General features: G+C 46.5%; 1 long non-coding RNA gene across 1 annotated transcript in view; it reads left to right on the forward strand.

The window, feature by feature from the left end:
* The window catches only part of LOC135813628 (uncharacterized), a 21,690-nt gene extending 2,798 nt beyond the window's left edge, over positions 1 to 18,892 (forward strand). The window contains exons 2-3 of the long non-coding RNA XR_010553054.1: positions 1,961 to 2,198; positions 18,550 to 18,892. This is a non-coding gene — a long non-coding RNA (uncharacterized LOC135813628). The remainder of the gene's footprint in view (positions 1 to 1,960; positions 2,199 to 18,549) is intronic.
* Positions 18,893 to 20,501: the final 1,609 nt, after the last annotated feature.

The raw sequence follows: 20,501 nt of genomic DNA on the forward strand, positions 1-20,501 counted from the left end.
GTCAATCTAGTTGTAGAAAGCTGGCATGGAGGTCGAATGCGTACGAGAACGACTGTAATGCCTACAAACTGCCTATGTCTTACCAGGAGGCTCTGCAAAAGCGCTCGGGTTCATCGGGTGTTAGCGGCCGTCGTGAGTTCCCTTCGGGAACGGATACGATAATTTATTTATTTTTTCTGCAAAAGCGATTGTCATTCTCTTGCTGCAAAGAAAACTTCGTCGAGATTTCCTTTCATTCGAAAAAAACGAGTTGTCTTTGGTATTAGTTCGTTCTCCATATGGTTATGCCATAGAATCCATCTGGTTTGCAAATCACGAAATTTCTGCAGTGCTATGTCGCGCTTCTGACGAAGCGTCAGTCAACAACTTGACCGTTCGCGGTATTGCAGTTGTAAGTTGAACACTTTACAGGGGGGGGGGGGGGGGATGTCACAGAAGCTACTCCTATAAAGTCGCTGCTAACTTGTCGAAAACTCTGAAGTGGTCGAGAAAAACCCTTGCCTTTGCGCGCTGCGTGATTTGGAAATGGCTTGAAACACCGTCAGAGGTGTATTTGGTTCCTGAAAATACTCTGTTTTTCGCTATTTTGCTTTTCGGCAGAATTTGCGAAATAAAACAACCAACATCATCGCTACTAGCTAGCTCGAAGCTAGTACCGAATGGGATTTTGAACCAGGAAAGTGGACATAGTTTACCGTAGCAAAGCGCTCTTCGCGCTACGGTGTGAGAAGTCCTTTCGTACAGTAGGGGTGACCGTGCATGGGGTCAGTGTGGACACGCCAGCAGATCTTGCTAGAATGGGGTGGGCGTTTGCAGCGGATTTTACGGTATACATCTGGGTGTAGGGCATAGTATACTAGTACTTAGGTTTTTGTAGAGGGAGAGATCAATAAAATATTCCTGCAACTATTGATTTTCATTACTTAGCACTAGCCAACCGTGTTATGAGGCTGGCGATCGCCCGTACGTGAATCTCTGAGTTACAGCAATACTGTTTCATTGTTCGTCTTTCGAACTGCAATGACCAACTGCCGCTACCCAGTCGAGATCCAGGTCGGCGAATTTCTGAGTCCCGTGCGATGAGACAAACGTGGGCGACTGGTGGACTTGCCAAGTAAACCAAATTCGACAAGTAATTTTTAGTTGCAGCACTTGTCCGATGCTGCAGAAGTCGAAGTTCTCTAGTCCAATTCAGTAGCCGCGCCTGCAGGGTGACCGAGTTGGAATATCGATGAGTTTTCCTACTCGAGGTGAGCGAAGAGATAGCCCATCCTGCTCTGTCAGTAGAACGCGTTTTTTTCTTCGCTCGAACAGAAGTATGTTTCTCCATACCACACTCAAAAATTCATCAACAATCCAGTCCTCGGTTCGCTGGAGAACACCTTGGCAAAGGTGAGTGTTCGAGAAACAGTGATTCCACTACAATGCAGTTGTAACAAGGGAAAAACTACAATTTTCAAAAGGCGAGTCGATGATATTCATTCCCATTAAAAAAACGTTTTTCTTGCTGCTACGGTTACCTGGTCACCACCTGTGCTGCATACACTGCATGGCACGCGTGAACTGGAGTCTGTTGCAGTGTTTGACCCGCACTGCAAGCTCAACGCCGCGCAGTTCAGTGTATCAGGTGTACCGGCATACGTCACAATGCTTTTCGATGGGACAATGAATGCATGCACGGTAGAAATATTACCTCTCGCCGTCAATAGTGTACTTTTTTCAAGCCGATAAGCCGATAGCAACTAAAATACTCGTTCGATATCTTTTCCAACGAGTAATTACCGAGTATTCGGTATAATCGTTTCAGCCCAAAAGAAGACCCAGCCGAAAAGGTGTGAAACACTTCTTGTCTACTCGTATTTTTTTGAAATGCACTCTCTGTCCGGGACAGCGATTTGGAGGCCACAAGAACATGCTGAATTCACAGTGTGTATGTGTTCATTTTCAACTTTCTCTGCAGACGTGCATCAAACTAGACAGTGGACAAGTGCAACACACTATCGCTATTGCAACCACCCACTGTGGGCAAGTGCAACACACTATTGCTATTGCAACCACTCACTGTGATGCAATGGGCGTCGGCATCCGGCTGAGGATCGGACACAGAGCAGAGTTGCGGACACGCAAGCCCCAGCACATGCGTACTGCGTGGAAGAGACAAGCTGCACTTTTATTACCCTTCACGGAGCGTTCGAAGAGTAAGTCGGATAATAGCTTTGACATACTCTTCTAGTCTTGTAGGCAACATTCAGTTATTCCATGCCCCGTCAAGTGTAGTTGCGATACTTCCAATGTTGTCAATAGTCGGTGTGTTTACTGCTGTTGCGCTCGGTGAAATTCAACATGAAATGCATATTTGGCACCCAGTACCGATGCGGCCCTCGACCATGTTGACGCCATGTTAAGCGGCGCGATGCACAATATCACTTCTGCGACGTGAGGCACCCAGTACCGATGCGGCCCTCGACCATATTGACGCCATGTTAAGCGCGATGCACAATATCACTTCTGCGACGTGATGAGCGACGAGCCATGTGATCAAGAGTTATTTTTCTGCAAAACTTTGCATTGCAGGCTGTCGCAGCTCCGTGAAAGGTTGCATCGCGGGAAATTGAGCCCAGTTCAACTTCGCCGACGAGCGATGCGCGTCACTTTTTCACGGCAGGCACACGTGACACAAGTTCTGCGGCTCGCGTACAGTTTTGGACTGTGCGTGCGCTCCTGGATTTCGCTGCAATGTGCTATGCATTGTGCATCGAAGACTGTTTTACGCGATATGAAAAGACTTTCGCTTGACAATCATCACATCAGAGAAGTTTTCATTTCTTGTTGGCTGAGTTTTACGAAATAAACAAGAAATGTTGTTCTTTTCGAACGAACAGGTCTGGGACCGAGGTCCAACAGTTTTGGGCGTACTGGTACGCCGCAGTCCCTCATCTTTTGTTTTCTTGCTTTGCAAGCTGGTTGCCTTTTTCTGGACTCCCTTGATTTCGTCAGTCGTAGATCTACCTGCCTTTCCGTTATGCCTCCAAGGAAATCCAAGGCCCCCTCGGCAGCGCAGCTGGTACCTCCAAGGAAAAAATCCAAGGCCCCCTCGGCAGCGCAGCTGACCGTGGAGCTCAATGCAATGAGGGAGAAGTTTGAGGCGGAAAAGGAAGAGAGCGCCCTGAGAATCAGGCTCCTCGAGGGACAGCTGGAACGGGGAAATGAGTCGTCCTCGTCCAAGCGTAAACGCCGTAATGTTTCTGTGTCGTCGTCGTCTTCATCTTCTTCGTCATCATCTTCTTCATCGTCCTCGTCATCAGATTCGTCTGACTCGTCGGATGACTCCCGCCGGAAAAGAAAAACCAAAAAATTCAAAAAATCGAAGAAGTCGCGAAGATCCTCCACCTCGATGTCAGCGCGAAAGTGGAAGACAAGGTCTTATGAAGTGCAGCACGGCCTGAATGAGCAGCTGCAACGCCAACTCAAGAAGACCAGGCGGGACCTGCGGAAGCTGAAGGGTGGCCGAAGTCTCTCTAAGAGGCTCAGAAGAGGTGAGTCGTTGCTGTCTGCTAGACAAGAATGGTTGGTGGTGGCGGATGTGCATGGCCACGAGGCGGCCAGCAGGTTTCAAGAGGGGGGTGAGCTGGTCGACATCCTGTCGTCCTCCGAAAAGTCAAAAAAGCTAATCGCTGCGATTCAAAGCACGAAGCAAAGAGCCCCCACTGTTAACGTTAGGCAGCCCTTTCGTGGCAGTGCCCCAGCCACCTCGTCCAGGAGCTGGGGCAATTCCCCAATCCCCTTCACGCCGGGCGTCACAGCAACCCCTGCCCCAGCAGTTCCCCCCAGACCCCCCAGGCCTGTGTGCCACCGCTGCGGCAGCGCTGACCACTTCGTCAGATTCTGCACCCAGACCATCTCTGCCCCCGCTGCTAGAAAATAAGCCTGCTGTTGTTGCACCAATTCATTCCGATGAAGAAAGAGATGTTGATTCTTATTTGATGGAGGCTGATGGTGGGTGGGATGTGCGTGAAGTTGGTGTTCAAGATGTTCAAGTAGGTAGCCTAGCTAAATGTATGCAATTTTGGCGCATGATGGGGGCATCTAGGTTTATTCAAACCATAGTACTGCATGGATACGCACTGCCCTTCATAGAGGTCCCGCGTGCAAGAGAATTTGCAAACCACCGCAGTGCATGCGAGAATGCCGAGTTTGTTTGTGACTCGGTGGAAAGTCTGCTGAACCAGGGTTGCATTCAAGAAGTAAAAAGGGAGGATGTTGTAGTCACCAGTCCGTTAGGCGTTGTGAACAACGGCAAGAAGCTACGACTCATTGTGGACTTGAGGTATGTAAACAAGCATTTGCAAAACTTTAAGTTCAAGCTCGAGGACATGAAGGTCGTGGCAAATGTGTACTCTCAGGGAGATTATTTGGTTACGTTCGATTTGAAGAGTGGGTACCATCATATTGAAATTGCGAAGGCGTATTGGAAGTACTTAGGTTTCTCCTGGGTGGGGAAGGGGGGTGATCGCAGGTGGTTCGTTTTCCGTGTTCTCCCCTTCGGTTTATCCACTGCCCCATACATTTTCACGAAGGTAACCCGTGTCTTACTAAGACACTGGCGGAGGGACGGCATCAGATGCCAGCTTTACATGGATGACGGGTCGGGTGGGCACTCTACAGTTGAGGGTGCACAGGCAGTAGCGAAAAGATTGAAATCAGATCTAGTTCAGGCCGGATTTGTTCCAAACGAAAATAAGTGCCACTGGGAGCCCTCACAGACGGTAGAAATGCTTGGCATGGAAGTCGACATGAGGGAAGGGATCATACGGGTCACTAAGGGACGGGTGGAAAAGCTGAAGACGTTTGTAGAAAAGCTGTCACAGGTCGAATATCCAACTGCCAGACAATTGGCCAGGCTTACGGGGTATTTGCTATCTATGTCGCTGGCATTGGGCCCCGTGTGCAGGTTGAGGACGAGGTCATTTTATGCACTGATTATGAACCGTGAGTCGTGGCATGCAAAACTCAGCTGGTCTCAAATGGCGCTTCAAGATCTGGAGTTTTGGTCTGGCTCGTTTAGTCAATGCCACGGTCAACCTTTTTGGAAAAAAGACCCCAGGGTGACAGTGCTCTCGTGGTCCGACGCGAGCGACTCTGGCTGGGGAGGTTTCTCAGTTACATCAAAAGGAACTGAATTAGCTAAAGGGGAATGGACCAAAGAAATTGTGCAGGCTGGTGCCAGCTCCACATGGCGTGAGCTGCGAGCTATTTTGTTGGTTCTGAGTTCGCTGTCGAAAGAGATTGAAGGTGGCGTTTGCATTCACAGAAGCGATAACCAGGCAGCCGTGCACATAATACAAGTAGGCAGTTCAAAATCTCATTTGCAGAGCGAAGCACTGGAGATTCACAAGCTGTGCGCCGTGCATGGTATTCAGTTGCTGGCAGAATGGGTGCCTCGCGAAGAAAATGAGCTGGCCGATTACCTTTCAAAGCTGTCTGATACGGATGACTGGCAGTTAAATCCCAAATTGTTCGATTGGCTTGATTCGATGTGGGGCCCTCACAGCATTGATTGCTTTGCAAGCAGCAGAACAAAGCAAATGAGTAGATTCTGCTCAAGGTGGTGGAACCCGGGGTGCTCGGGTATTGATGCATTCACTGTGAATTGGAGCGGAGAAAGAGTTTGGCTGGTACCACCAATGTACTTGATAGGGCGTGTGGTAGATATGTTGATCGTGTCAAAATGCCACGGTACTTTGGTTGTTCCAGAATGGCAATCGGCGCCATGGTGGCCAAAGTTGCGTTGCGGCCCAAAGTGGGCAGATTTCGTTAAGGAGGCAATCAGCCTGCCAAAGTCTCATGATACCTTCCTGGAGGGTACTTGTCCATACAATTTCTTTGGGGGCAGTGTGAGTCCTTGTGACGTGTATGCACTACGCATTTGTACAGTGACAAACTGTGTTTGTTAGAAGAGGGATGCTGAAATTCGCCGGCCGCTGGAGTTTTTCTCTGACGGAAAGATGTCTGTTTGTGGAGCATGTGGTGATGAGCGAGAATGCGTGCATGCAGTGTCTGCGAGGTCCTGCTGCAGGATGTCCCCACTGTGGGGAGGTGATTGTGCTCTGAGCACGTAAGCAACTGCCTGGCAGTGGAAAGCTGTGGGTGCGAGTGAATGGCAGGAGTGGTGGAAGATCGCCAGGTATAGCGACGACATCCCCCTGGGGGAAGAAGGAAGCTGACGAGTCGACTGCTCTGACATAGCCAGCTAGGAAGCATTGACAGAAACCATTCTATTCTCTGTTCAGAACCAGCCAAGGACAACCTCTCAGAGGACATGAAGGCGCTGGAACAATGTCTGCCATCCATTATGAATATGAGTCGGGCACCAAGAACTGTGAAGAAGTACGACTCTGCTTTCTGTAGATGGAGCAAATGGGCAGAGCGTCAGAAGGTGCCTCATCTGCCAGCAGACCCATTTCACGTAGCCCTATATCTGGTCTACATCATGCAAGATGCCAAAACTGTCAGCCCATTGGTCTCAGCCGTGTGCGCCTTGTCATGGAAACATGATATCCAGGGATACTCGGACCCATGCTCTAACGGAGTGGTGAAGAATGTGATGCAGGCAGCCAAGCGCTCTCTGGCTCGACCGAAGGATAGAAAATTGCCATTATCAAAACCACTTCTGGAGCGCCTCCATCGGGAACTGTCAAGCTCATCACTGCAAGACCTGCAGACCCTAACCCTCATAGTACTGGGTTATGCCGGTATGATGAGGTGGGATGATTTGGCCAACATCTTCGTGGATGAGGTAGCCATCAAGTCATCACATATGGCGGTCTTCCTGCAAGTTCGCAAGAACGACCAACTGAGGCAAGGTAGCTGGGTGTTCATCAGCCGGTGGGAGAGTGACCTGTGCCCGGTATCGCTAGTGGAGCATCTGATTGAAAAAGGAGGGCACCAAGGTCATGTCAAGCTGTTCGGGCGTATAGCTCGTGTAAAGGGCAGGACCGCCATCAAGCACTCGCTATCCTACAGCAGAGCAAGAGAGTTAGTGCGTGAAGCTCTGAAGCGTATCGGCGTAAACCCAGATGAGTATGGTTTACACAGTTTGAGATCGGGAGGTGCATCCACGGCTGCTGCAGCAGGAGTACCAGATAGGCTCATTCAGCGACAGGGAGGATGGAGAAGTGATGCTATGAAGGCTTACATTCAGGAATCCCTGCCCAATCTGCTGCAGGTGTCTCAAGTGCTAGCTGTGTGACTCTACTGCTATGCTTTAGTGTCCTTGCTGTGGCTGTCCCCCCGCAGTTGTTATTCTGTGATGAGTGTGTGTGAGTGTGTGTGTGTGTGTATGTGAGAGAGAGAGAGAGTGTGTGTGTGAGTATGTGTGCAGTACTGACGTGTGAGTGAGAAAAGAAGTGATATTGTGCATCGCGCTTTAGTTGTACAAGTACTGGTGTGCATGTGCGTAGTATAAACTCTTTCATGGTCATGTCTGCACTGCTCAGGCTAGCTACGTACTCTTCCATGGTCATGTCTGCACTGCTCAGGCTAGCTACGTACTCTTTCATGGTCATGTCTGCACTGCTCAGGCTAGCTATGTACGGTACTTCCATGGTCATGTCTGCACTGCTAAGGCTAGCTATGTACGGTACTCTAGCTACATACGGTACTCTAGCTACATACGGTACTCTAGCTACATACCATACGGTGCGCCTGTACCTCATACTCATACACATGTCCTCATACTCATACACATGCTCATGCATATATGGCACCGAAGTGTAAAAAAGCGGATTTCGCCAAGGCCAACTGTACATTCATCCGTATACTGTAATGCTGTGTGAGGCTTATTCCTGTAGATCACGCAGGAAGTCGCAAAAGTTGCACTTTAGTCAACTACTGTGGCAGTGGCCTTGCGACTGCATGTGACTATACACAACGAGAATTTCTTTGTCGCGAGTATCGCATGTCACATGTCCCATCACAAAATAGTGATACAGTCGTCCCTCTCTAATCCGGCACCTTTTGCTACAGCGTTTTCTGCTGGATTAACGAGGGTGCTGGATTAAGAAATCCGGCTCTCTGACCCGGCCCTACCCAATTGCATGCATGTATCATATGTACGTCAAAACGCAGGGTTTTTCCGTGTCGACCCAAGTATTTGGTGCACGGCTTTATATTCTCAATTGTTCTCCGGGAATATACACAGAGATAAAGTGATAAAGTAAAACAGAGAACATGTTCACATGTACTCTTGCACACACACGCACACAGACACACACACACACCTGAATATTGGCAGGACACCACTCCTTGCTAAAATAAGAAAGTATGGTAGACTGCCGTTGTCTCCTGGACAAGCCTAGCCTGGCCTACATTGTAGGCCTGGCAAGGAGTGCACCTGTACGGTACGCGATTTACGACTGCCGGATTATGAAATCAAACTACGTGCAGTTTGAGCGATTCGTTTCAAAAAGTCACTGCCGGAGGCGGAATTCAAGTGCCGGATTAAGATGTAGGAATTGAACGAAAAAATCGGTTTCGTCAGAAAGTGCGCCGGTTGGCAAGGGTTCCGGATAAACAAGTGCCGGATTAGAGAGGGACGACTGTATTGTCAATGGTGCTTCAAACGAGGTTCTCAAGAATAACGCGGCCATTTCATTCAGTGTGAGCCCGGCAAATGTCATACTAGTAATATACTGTGGAAGTGCTGACGTCACGCTGCTTGAACACTCCTACTTACATGAAAAAAAGAGAAATAGGTCCAGTTTGGATTTGTCATAACTCAAAGTTTCATGCCACTGCAATCATCAGACTAAACATTATGAAAAAGATCATGCGTGATAATTGGCGCTTAGATTGTCATTACTCTACGCGATTCAACGAATGAAGGCCAATATCACAGAGATGTTATGGATGATGTGAGGGATAAGTAATGGAATAATGTTGGCACTGACATAATAATGTCAAACTAGTCATGGTTGTGATGGATAAATATAAATATTAGCACTGAAGTATGCCAAAACCAGTCATGACTGTGCCGGGTACTGTCCTTGCGCGGCAGCTACGACTGGCTGCTACTTATTCCACTATGTCACTCTAGGTGTGAAGTGTTTTATGTAATATTTGACACTAGTTCGTTTCTTTTGCTCAGGCTCTTCGGGTTGTTGGCATTGTATTTGTCTGGTATAGTAAGCTTCTCTATGATTCTGCATAGGTTGTACCTTTTCCACTTGTTGGAATACGCCTGTGTCCTTGTGTGAAAAAGCCACCGAACAGAGAATGGTGTCCTCGCCTGCTTCAGGATCCATACATGATTTGACAGGTTAGTCTTGTTCTGATACCGTTCGTTGCGGAAACTCATTGTATGGTTATTGTACCGGCCTTTCAAGGGAGGCTCGGTGAGTTCCAAGTACTTTCTGTCGTTATTACCTGTTGCTTGGTACACTATTGATCTCGACAGACAATCACCATCAAGGGGGCACTGTGCGGCGCTACGGCAGGCAGGTACATGTCTTGGCAGGGGGTTGTGGGTGGCTTGTAATCGCTGTGAGAACTCGTTTGTTATTGGCACTGATAATGCCTTTTACGTTTTGCATGCAGCTATAACTGACCTTGGCTGTGTTCCTGTTGAATACTTTATTGAGTGGTGAGCCTTTCGGGAAGTGTTTATCAGTAAGACATAAGAAATTTCCGCCCGTGTTTGTAAGTTGAACCACGTGATGTTGCGCTGATGGTTTCTCCTCTTCTGGTTTCGCCCTTTTTCCGTTTTCTTTCATATTCAACCTCCTCTTCAGATCCATTGGCGTGGAGGGCCTTTTCGTAGAGAGGGGCACCCAGATTAAAAGTCTCGTTGTCGTGTGACAGATCTGTCACCCGGCGACTTATAGCAGCGGGGAGTTGTCCTATGATTTTGGGCGGATTATTGGACTTGGAGTGAATGTATACAGGGTGATCATTGGGCTTTCTGTACATGTAGTGTTGACCAGTATTCAAGTTGAGAGTCACATCTAGATAGATGACTATCTTTCGGTTTATATCGATCGTAATGCGCAGCCCCAACACATTAAATGTTTGAATCAATATTTTCCTAGTGCAATCTGCCTCACTCCCGGTGTTGTGGCGCAATACTACAAATCCATCGTCACGATACAGGCTGATGTCCTCCTTCTTCAAATCCTGCGTCAGCTTGTGTGGCGCGGAACTGCCAATTAGCTCGCACAGCTCTGCACCTTCGTAACACCCCATCGTAACATCAAATAGCCCGTTACCGTCTCTCTTCCAGCTATTTGATGCAGATTGGGGTGTTACGAAGGTGCAGAGCTGTGCGAGCTAATTGGCAGTTTCGCGCCACACAAGCTGACGCAGGATTTGAAGAAGGAGGACATCGGTCTGTATCGTAACGACGGATTTGTAGTATTGCGCAACAACACCGGGAGTGAGGCAGATTGCACTAGGAAAATATTGATTCAAACATTTAATGTGTTGGGGCTGCGCATTACGATCGATAAAAACCGAAAGATAGTCATCTATCTAGATGTAACTCTCAACTTGAATACTGGTCAACACTGCCCGTGCAGAAAGCTCAATGATAACCCTATCTACATTCACTCCAAGTCCAAAAATCCGCCCAACATCATAGGACAACTCCCCGCTGCTATAAGTCGCCGGGTGACAGATCTGTCACACGACAACGAGACTTTTAATCTGGCTGCCCCTCTCTACGATAAGGCCCTCCACGCCAATGGATCTGAGGAGGAGGTTGAATATGAAAGAAAACGGAAAGAAGGGCGAAACCAGAAGAGGAGAAACCATCAGCGCAACATAACGTGGTTCAACCCTCCGTTCAGCAAAAACGTACAAACATAGGCGAAAATTCTTATGTCTTATTGATAAACACTTCCAGAAAGGCTCACCACTCAATAAAGTATTCAACAGGAACACAGTCCAGGTCAGTTATAGCTGCATGCAAAACGTACGAGGCATTATCAGTGCCAGTAACAAACGAGTTCTCACAGCGACTACAAACCACCCACAACCCCCTGCCAAGAAATGTACCTGCCTGCCGTAGCGCCGCACAGTGCCCCCTTGATGGTGATTGCCTGTCGAGATCAATAGTGCACCAAACAACAGGAAATGACGACAGAGAGTACATTGGGCTCACCGAGCCTCCCTTTAAGAACCAATGAGTTTCCGCCACGAACGGTATCAGAACAAGACTGAACGGTCAAATCATGTGTGGACCTGAAGCATGTGGGGACACCATTCTCTGTTCGGTGGCATGTTCACACAAGGACACAGGCGTATTCCAACAAGTCGAAAAGGTGCAACCTATGCAGAATCGAGAAGCTTACTACAGTCAGACCTCGCTTATCCGGTCCTCTTTTATCCGGATCCCTCGCCATCCGGAAGAAGATCATTGGTTACCGATTTACAGCATGTGCCATGCATACATACAGTATGTGTGTTCGATTATCCGGTTCCCTCACCTATCCGGATATTTTTGTGGAAAACAGATGTTAGCACCATATCCCTCACACACTCATACTCAGCCCAAGGCAACAAGGAATTTTATTAATGCGATTAATAGTATAAGTGAAGCGGACATTACAAAATGATGAATGAGAATACATGTATCTAAAATGGTTGTTCCTAATCGATTTTCTTGAGACTATCATCAGGGAAAATCGTCTCACAATAGAGGCTATACGGAGAAACAAACTACTTATAGGTTAATGGATAGTGGGAAGTATACAAGGTGAGGTGTGAAAAAAAACTAAAGTGGGAGAGAAGACGAAAGAAATTAGAAGAAAAGATGTGAGAGTGTTCTGACGGTGTGAGCTACTACAAAAGGTGAGTGAAATGAAGGCGTGGAAGCAGGTGAATGTGATAGAGTGAGGAACTGTGAGGTGTAGGTGTATGCGAATGAATACGTGTGTGAATGCTAGGTGAAGAGTCTCAGTTTTGTGACATTTTCTTTCTGAATGCATAGATTAGGATTGTGTTTACGGATGAAAACAGCTTCTAATACCTTAAGTTCACGAAACCTACGAGCACGACACAAAACAGTGAAGCATGAATCATCATACACTGAGCGGCATTGGCTACTAGACAAGAGGTGTTTCTTAATGGCTGACCCTTTCGTTGTGGTCTCACCTTCAGTCCGGTCATCTTCATCTTGGTTGTCCAACTCACTCTCTTCATCACTGCTCTCACCTTCCTCATCCTCCTCCGCTTCCATCCCGTCCTCTGCACCCAACGACATTCATTCATCATTTTGTAATGTCCGCTTCACTTATACTATTAATCGCATTAATAAAGTTATTGTCTCCTCGTCGCCTTTTCATTTACAACAAGGAATTGTTTTGGAGATAGTGTGCTGTTTCGAGTAACTGGTCTTGTAATGCAAAAGCTCACAGAGCTGGAAAGCAATGCCAGGCCCCTGGCAGCAACTGGCTCACGAGGAGCCGCAATAAACCCATATTGTGCCACAATGGGGTTGCAAGGCAAAGCCAATGCAATTGGCAACAACTGGCTCGTGAAGAGCCACAACTAGCGAAGCAAATGCAAATGGCCAGTTAGGAGCGATAGAGCTAAATGTCGCTAGTACCATTAGCAAGATGATAAGATGGGAGGGATGGAGGGTGAAATTTGATGCTGGCACAAGCTAAACGTCACCACTAATTAGACTTTGAAGTGAAGCCAACAGCAAGAAAGAAAAAGAAAGTTCAAAGGAAGCAGTTGTGTGACGTCAGGCTAAGCGCGCCCAAATCCATGCGCTGGCAGTGTGAGTGCAGTGAGCAAAAGTCCAAAGGAAGCAGTTGTGTGACGTCAGGCTAAGCGTGCCCAAATCTATGCGCTGGCAGTGTGAGTGCAGTGCGCAATGCACTGATGCAGCGGTGCGTGGCAGATGCAAATATGGCAGTGTGATCGGTGGATGCTAACACACACTAACTACATTACTGGCAGTGTGATCGGTGGATGCTAATACACACTAACTACATTACTGGCAGTGTGATCGGTGGATGCTAACACACACTAACTACATTACTGGCAGTGTGATCGGTGGATGCTAACACACACTAACTACATTACTGGCAGTGTGATCGGTGGATGCTTACACACACTAACTACATTACTGGCAGTGTGATCGGTGGATGCTAATACACACTAACTACATTACTGCGACATTTTCAGTTTATTTTTAATTTTTTACTATTATTCCCAAACCCAACTGGTAAAATAAATAAGTTATGCGACGTCTGACTGTATACTGAACAATGCCAACAACCCGAAGAGCCTGAGCAAAAGAAACGAACTAGTGTCAAATATTACATAAAACACTTCACACCTAGAGTGACATAGTGGAACAAGTAGCAGCCAGTCGCAGCTGCCGCGCAAGGACAGTACCCGGCACAGTCACGACTGGTTTTGGCAAATATCAGTGCTAATATTATATTTATCCATCACAACCATGACTGGTTTGGCATACGTCAGTGCCAACATTGTTCCATTACTTATCCCTCACATCATCCATAACGTCTGTGTGATATTGACCTTCATTCGTTGAATCGTGTAGAGTAACGTCAATCTAAGTGCCAAGTATCACGCATGATCTTATTATGGTAAAAACGGAGAAGGACAAGAGCTTATGAGTTATGATTAACTGTCCACCAACGTAACCAGATCTTATACAGTCGGCGAGTACGACAAAATGGCACAAAACTGACATGGAGTACTGAGGCATTCGGCGATCTGACGCCGAATGCCTTAGTATTCCTTGTCAGTTTTGTGCCACTTTGTCGCACTCGCTGACTGTGTATGATCTGGTTACGTTGATGGACAGTAGTCATAGCTCGTAACATTTTCTCCTTCTCCTTTTTCCAGAATTAAATTGGCTCACCATCCGAGTTCAACCATGATCTTATTCATAATGATTAGTCTTAAGTTCTTATTATCAGTTGTCTGATGATTGCAGTTGCATGATACTTTGAAAGGAATTTGGGTGGACGCACCCATTCCCATAGCGCTGCACATCCGAACCAGTTCTGTTATTTCTACAACGTTTCGGCACTTGGCCATCGTCAGGTAATAACAATGAATACCGTGAAAGCCACACAAGAGCAGTATATATACGCAAAGTGTAGCGCCAAAAAAATGCGAATTATGTCACCTAGTATGCAGAAGGGGGGGGGCAGAGAGAGAGAAGGTGCAACTAGCACATCAGGGAGAAGACGCAGCAGAAGGTAGCGCGCCATTGCATTGTGCTCTGTGAAGTAAGGGCGCGTGCCGTGGCGTTATACAGAGTGTAGCGCCTAAAAAAGGATGTGAGTTATGTCACCTCTATGCAGAGGGGGGAGAGAAGGTGTAACTGTGCACATCACGGAGAAGAAGCAGCAGAACTGATACTTTGAGTTACGACAAATCCAAACTGCACCTATTTCTCTTCTTCCTTTTTTCGTGTGAAACGCTCTGCAGTTTGTGCAGCATTGAGCACTTTGCCGGTAATTGCCAAATTACTCCTTTGCACTCGTACTCACATGTAGTTACTTGGTCAAGTGGTGACAAACAAAAGTTGTGTCACTTGTATGATTGTACAGCCACGGTGTATGCGGTACAGTGCTTGGTCTGACTGTAAAAGAGCTGGTAGGCGACACAGCAGGGATGGTGATCTATTGACTGTAGTTTACGGTAGAACAGGGCCGAGGGGGGGGGGGGGGGTGTGAGGCTGCAAGAACATGTCAAATTATCATCTTGTGGTTTATCACTCCCTTAGTATTGACTCACATAGATTTTTGCCATACCTAAGCAGTCAAACATTCCTGCATATTTCACTCCTTAGGGCTATATTGACTGCTTATATTTGACTGCTTAGGGGTTGCGCAGTTTAACGGTGCCTAGTGCAGCATTGTCACTGCATGGGTAGGTGGTGGTGCAACGGTTGTGCAATCATAAAACCGGGATTCATGAGGTTATTGTTCTGGAATTTGAAATACGGACTGTTTGTCGTGATAAATCTAATATTGACTTCGTACTTGGTCAGTATAGGAAATAAAAACCTTGTAAAAGACCTCGGCTTCGCCTCGGTCTTTTACTCGGCCTTTATTTCCTATATTGACCTCGTACTCAGTCAATATTAGATACATAACGTCAATCGCATCAAAACCCTTCTGGGCAGACATTGTTCAGAAGGGGCTCAGATGGGGGAAATGTTCGTATAATGAAGGAGTGACAAATAAGCTTGTAGCATAGGGCTCATAGAATGACCATGTACAAATAAGCTTGTAGCATAGGGCTCATAGAATGACCATGTACAAATAAGCTTGTAGCATAGGGCTCATAGAATGACCATGTACAAATAAGCTTGTAGCATAGGGCTCAAAAAATGACCATGTACAAATAAGTTTGTAGCATAGGGCTCATAGAATGACCATGTACAAATAAGTTTGTAGCATAGGGCTCATAGAATGACCATGTGCATGCGTGTGATACAGATTCATCATCGAAAATACGTGTTGGACTCAGTAGAGCGTCCAGCCCCTATATGATGTCCAACCCCTATATAGAGTCCATTGGTCCAAAATCCACTGTACAGAGTCCAAACATGGAATCAACTGTGAGCTCAAAGTTTAGATGGACATCACTCCCTGTATAGAGTCCAGCCAATTGGCTTCACCCCTATATAGAGTCCATTGGTCCAAAATCAACTGTATGGAGTCCAAACTTTGAAATCAACTATAAGGAGTCTTTATGTGGACAACACTCCCTGTATAAAGTCCAGCCAATTAGGCATCCCCTATCCAGAGTTCGAAATTAGACAAAGGATCTGCTGTAAGCAGTGAATATTAACCAAAAAACGGCCTCTCCCTTTAATCCTTTACATCATTCACTTCTCAAGATAAAAAATAAGTATTGAGGCGCCACTGCAGCCACTTCATTACATGAAAAACCCTACAAACACCATCCTCAAATCAAGTGGTCTTTTCGCAGACACTGCAAATTACAATATCTCAATCATGTAGTGTTGCCAAATTATTGTGCACGCACACACACACATGCACATACCCACACAACGCCAAGAAAATACCTAGAAAAAAACCAAGAATCGAAAGAGAATAATGGAGAGCCAAGGATTAATTATTTGTTTTCAAATTATTGTGCACGCGCACACACACAAACACACACACACACACACACACAAACTTATACAACGCCAGGAAAACACCAAAAAAAGAGTAGAGACACAATACACACGCAACTCCAACAGCCATGCAAACGTCCACCCATTTACACGTAAAGTCAAGAGGGATAACAAATAATTATACGAAACGAATGCATACATGGGCGGATGCGCGCACGTTTACATACGTGTAGTAGCGTAAGAGAGTAACATAGTGCAGTAGTCAGCATAATACTAGGACATGCTGAGAGTGCAATAGCAAGCTTCACCATTGCTCATGGCCATGCGAATGTTCAGCAGCACTCAGTTCCGCAATCTTCTGAAGATCAGCACACCTGCAACAAATAGATAGCACAAGGATACGCGTATTACCGTAATGATGCATGGAAGCACACAACTACCAAGTTCTCAACGAATGTAATGCTCAATGAAAATCCATCCACTCAAAGACCTGTGAACAGGTGACGGTGGGGACAATAATCTATTAGTAATACGAGGAATACTGTAAGACATGTATAATATTACGAGGAAGCAAATCTACCGTTTTAACGGATGACATTTCTTCGTTATAATAAGATCCGTTGAGGCCGTACTGATTCATATTATGCTGTGTGTGGATATGGCAGAATACTGCAAGATCGTTAACATATCTTCTCGTTAACCTATGAATTTTGGACAATCGTTAAATTTGCGACTCGTTATAATAACATGTCTTACAGTAAGATCGTTTGTGCACACTCAAGATGCACAGACACACCACCATACATGTAGTGTACACAGTGTTTCACTTCACTGCAACTAAATTGAAATGAGATGATTTGAACAATCTGTACAGCGTTGCCGTCAGTCAGTCTTCCCCAAGATGGAAATGCAATGATTTGTTGTCACGAGGCAGTTTCACTGACACAATGTCATGTTTGTGACATCAAAACGGTTACTTCATGGAATACGAGTACATGTATTAGCTTGAGAAGCTTTTTCTTGTCATCGGCATACGAGAAATCCTCCTACTACTACTACTACGGTACACTGGCACTGCGTTTGTGGATCCCATTGTACTTGACATCATACTAGAGCCAAGTAGAGGAAGAGTGTCGTGGAGTTCACATAATTATCACAGGGATAAAAATACATTTCTCATGAAATAAAATAATAATTGATGATAGCTAGACGATCGTATACGATTGATGCAAGTCCTTGCAGTCCTTGAGGACTATTACGAAGTGGTTGATTACTTTTAGGGCATTCATTCAAGCAACATCAAACAAACGCGATACGATCCTTGAAAATGGAAAAAAATTCAAGCATAACGACAGAATAGCAGACGAATCGAAACGAGTAAAAGCTTCCTTACCTCAGTCATCGTCCTGCCATGTAGTTGGACAGCCTTTTGACACGGTGGTACAGGCAGCTCTTGTCCAGTCAAACAGGGTATCCTTGTGGCGTCGAACGAAAGAGAGTGTCAGTGTATCTGACTCGTCAGATTGGAACTGTGCTGAACTTTTCTCGTTCTCCGCTTTCTGCTTTCATCCCTCGCTCTGATGAAACCGTTCAAACGCCTTACTGGCAGCAATGGCCAGCCAAACAGGGGATCCTTGTGGCGTCGAACGAAAGAGAGTGGCAGTGTACCTGACTCGTCAGATTTGAACTGTGCTGAACTTTTCTCGTTCTGCAATTTCTGCTTTCATCCCGCGCACTGATGAAACGTCTTCAGAGAACCACAAGACGCTTTCCAGATTTGATTTTGAACGTCTCCTTATCCTCCTTGGTTACCTCGAGACAGATTACTGTCAGCAACTGCACAGCAGAACTGGCAGCCATGGCTGAAGTGAAGAAAGGAATGCGCTGCCACCAGGCAAGCAAAACTGAAAAGGTGTTTGTTCTCTTCAGTTTCGGGCACAACACACAGGACGGCGTGACTGGATAAACTGGACCCCTGGACCGTGAATAGGGGACTTGTAGAAAAAGTGTACTCCTTATAGGGGATTGCGCGGCAGGATGAAACTGATCAAAACTGAGTGGACTCCTGGACTCTGTATAGTGGATTTTGGACCAATGGACTCTATATAGGGTGCTGGACATCATATAGTGCATGGACTCTATACTGAGTCCTACATACGTACTACCATGCATTGACGACGGGCATGCTAGCAGCACACACTTACCTGGTATATGTACAGACTACACGAGTGCATTGGTGAAATCAAGTACTGCGTTGTCATCTTTTTATTGTTTATATTTTTTGGAATTTTTGGATGACCTGCCATTCCGGGTAATCGGCCTTCCGGCTGCCATTCCGATACTTGATCTTGCGGATAGTTGATGTGGGGATAATCTATGTTCCACTGTATTTGTGTGATCTTTTTCTTTGCCTTCAGAAGTGCATCGGACTGAACTGTGGGCCACTGTAACGCACGCTATTACTGCTGCAAACATCTACAGTGATGCAGAGGACATCAACGGTCAACGTTCAATTTTGCATGTGTCTGAAAAAAATAATTTTCCGAGTGTGCTGCTTGTTGCCGCTTGTTGCTGCTTGCTGCTGCTGCTATCTTGCTTGTTGTGCGTGGATCATGGTCGTCGTTATGTCATAGCAGTGGGCTTGTGCGCATGTCTGTGTGTGTGTGTGTGTGTGTCTGTGTGTGTGTGTGTGTGTGTGTGTGTGTGTGTGTGTGTGTGTGTGTGTGTGTGTGTGTGTGTGTGTGTGTGTGTGTGTGTGTGTGTGTGTGTGTGTGTGTGTGTGTGTGTGTGTGTGTGTGTGTGTGTGTGTGTGTGTGTGTGTGTGTGTGTGTGTGTGTGTGTGTGTGTGTGTGTGTGTGTGTGTGTGTGTGTGTGTGTGTGTGTGTGTGTGTGTGTGTGTGTGTGTGTGTGTGTGTGTGTGTGTGTGTGTGTGTGTGTGTGTGTGTGTGTGTGTGTGTGTGTGTGTGTGTGTGTGTGTGTGTGTGTGTGTGTGTGTGTGTGTGTGTGTGTGTGTGTGTGTGTGTGTGTGTGTGTGTGTGTGTGTGTGTGTGTGTGTGTGTGTGTGTGTGTGTGTGTGTAGCTGTGTGGTGTAGCGGTCAATTCTTCAGCCTTGCAAGCTGTTGAATGGTGCAATCCCAGCACAAGCTGATATGGCTTCTGCTGTAGCATCGCTATCATCACCTCCGGCGATGGGCGTCCAATGGTGTGTGTGTGTACGTGTGTGTGTGTGTGTGTGTGTGTGTGTGTGTGTGTGTGTGTGTACTGAGGAGATGCTACCTGCATGAAACTCACGGTTGCTAGCATGGCTGCTTGTACCCCATGGGCTTACAAGGAGCGCAGCATGGATGCTTCCCCTATCGTCAACCACTCAGCAGTTTACAGCTAGCTTTTTATATTCTAATGCCGGGAGAGAACTGGCCAGAAAAAGCCACTTCATAGCTGTGTGGTGTAGACCAGGCTGAATAGTGGCAGTCAATTCTTCAGCCTTGCAAGCTGTTGAATTGTGCAATCCCAGCACAAGTGGCTATAGCTGTTGTAGCATCATTAGCATCGCTTCGGGCAATGGGCGTCCAATGAGCCAATAGTGTGTGTGTGTGTGTGTATGTGTGAGTGATGGCAGAAAGGAGATATTTGGATGTAACGGCACTCAGTGTCTAGCTCGAGTGCTGTTTGAAATAGGGTTGTGATTGGGTACTAGGGTATACGTCCCTGCTTCAGGTAGAGTGAACTCTGATTGACTGAATTTTAGAATTCTCTAAGCCGGCAGAGAGAATTCTAAAAATTCTGAAATGGCTGGTGTCAACCACCCTCAACCAATCAGAGTTCAACAAGTGTTATCTTCTTGGCCTGCTGATGGCTGAATTCTTGTTTTTTTTCTGGAGGAGAAACAAGCCTGGAGAAGAAAATCTAACCCCGAACCCAAACCCCGACCACCATCCCCATTCTACCCTCATGCAGAAACAGCAGTGTTTCTCCTTCCTCATGCAGAAGTTTAAGCTGAGAAGAAAATCAAAATCTGCCATCCCAAACCCCGACCACCATCCCCTCCTGGAATGATTACTTTTATAGCCTATCCTGGCTCAGCACTTCACACCTGAAACGACTGGCCAATCAGAGTTCAGCATGTGTTTTTTTTCTTAGCCTGCTGATGGCTGAACGCTTATTGTTTCTGCATGAAGGAGCAGAAACAAGCAGGAAAACTCCACTGGAGCAGAAAATCTTAGAAGCCTCTTCTCAGGCTTGCTGATTGGTCTCTCCCCCCCCCCCTCTCTCTCTTCCCCCACCCACCCTTCTCTCTCTCTCCCTCTATATAATTATATCTTTCAATCAATCCATCTCCTTCTCCCTCTCTCTCCATTTACAAAAGGAG

Source organism: Sycon ciliatum, chromosome 4 (assembly GCF_964019385.1).
Source record: "Sycon ciliatum chromosome 4, ocSycCili1.1, whole genome shotgun sequence".
In the NCBI taxonomy this organism is placed as follows: Eukaryota; Metazoa; Porifera; class Calcarea; order Leucosolenida; family Sycettidae; genus Sycon; species Sycon ciliatum.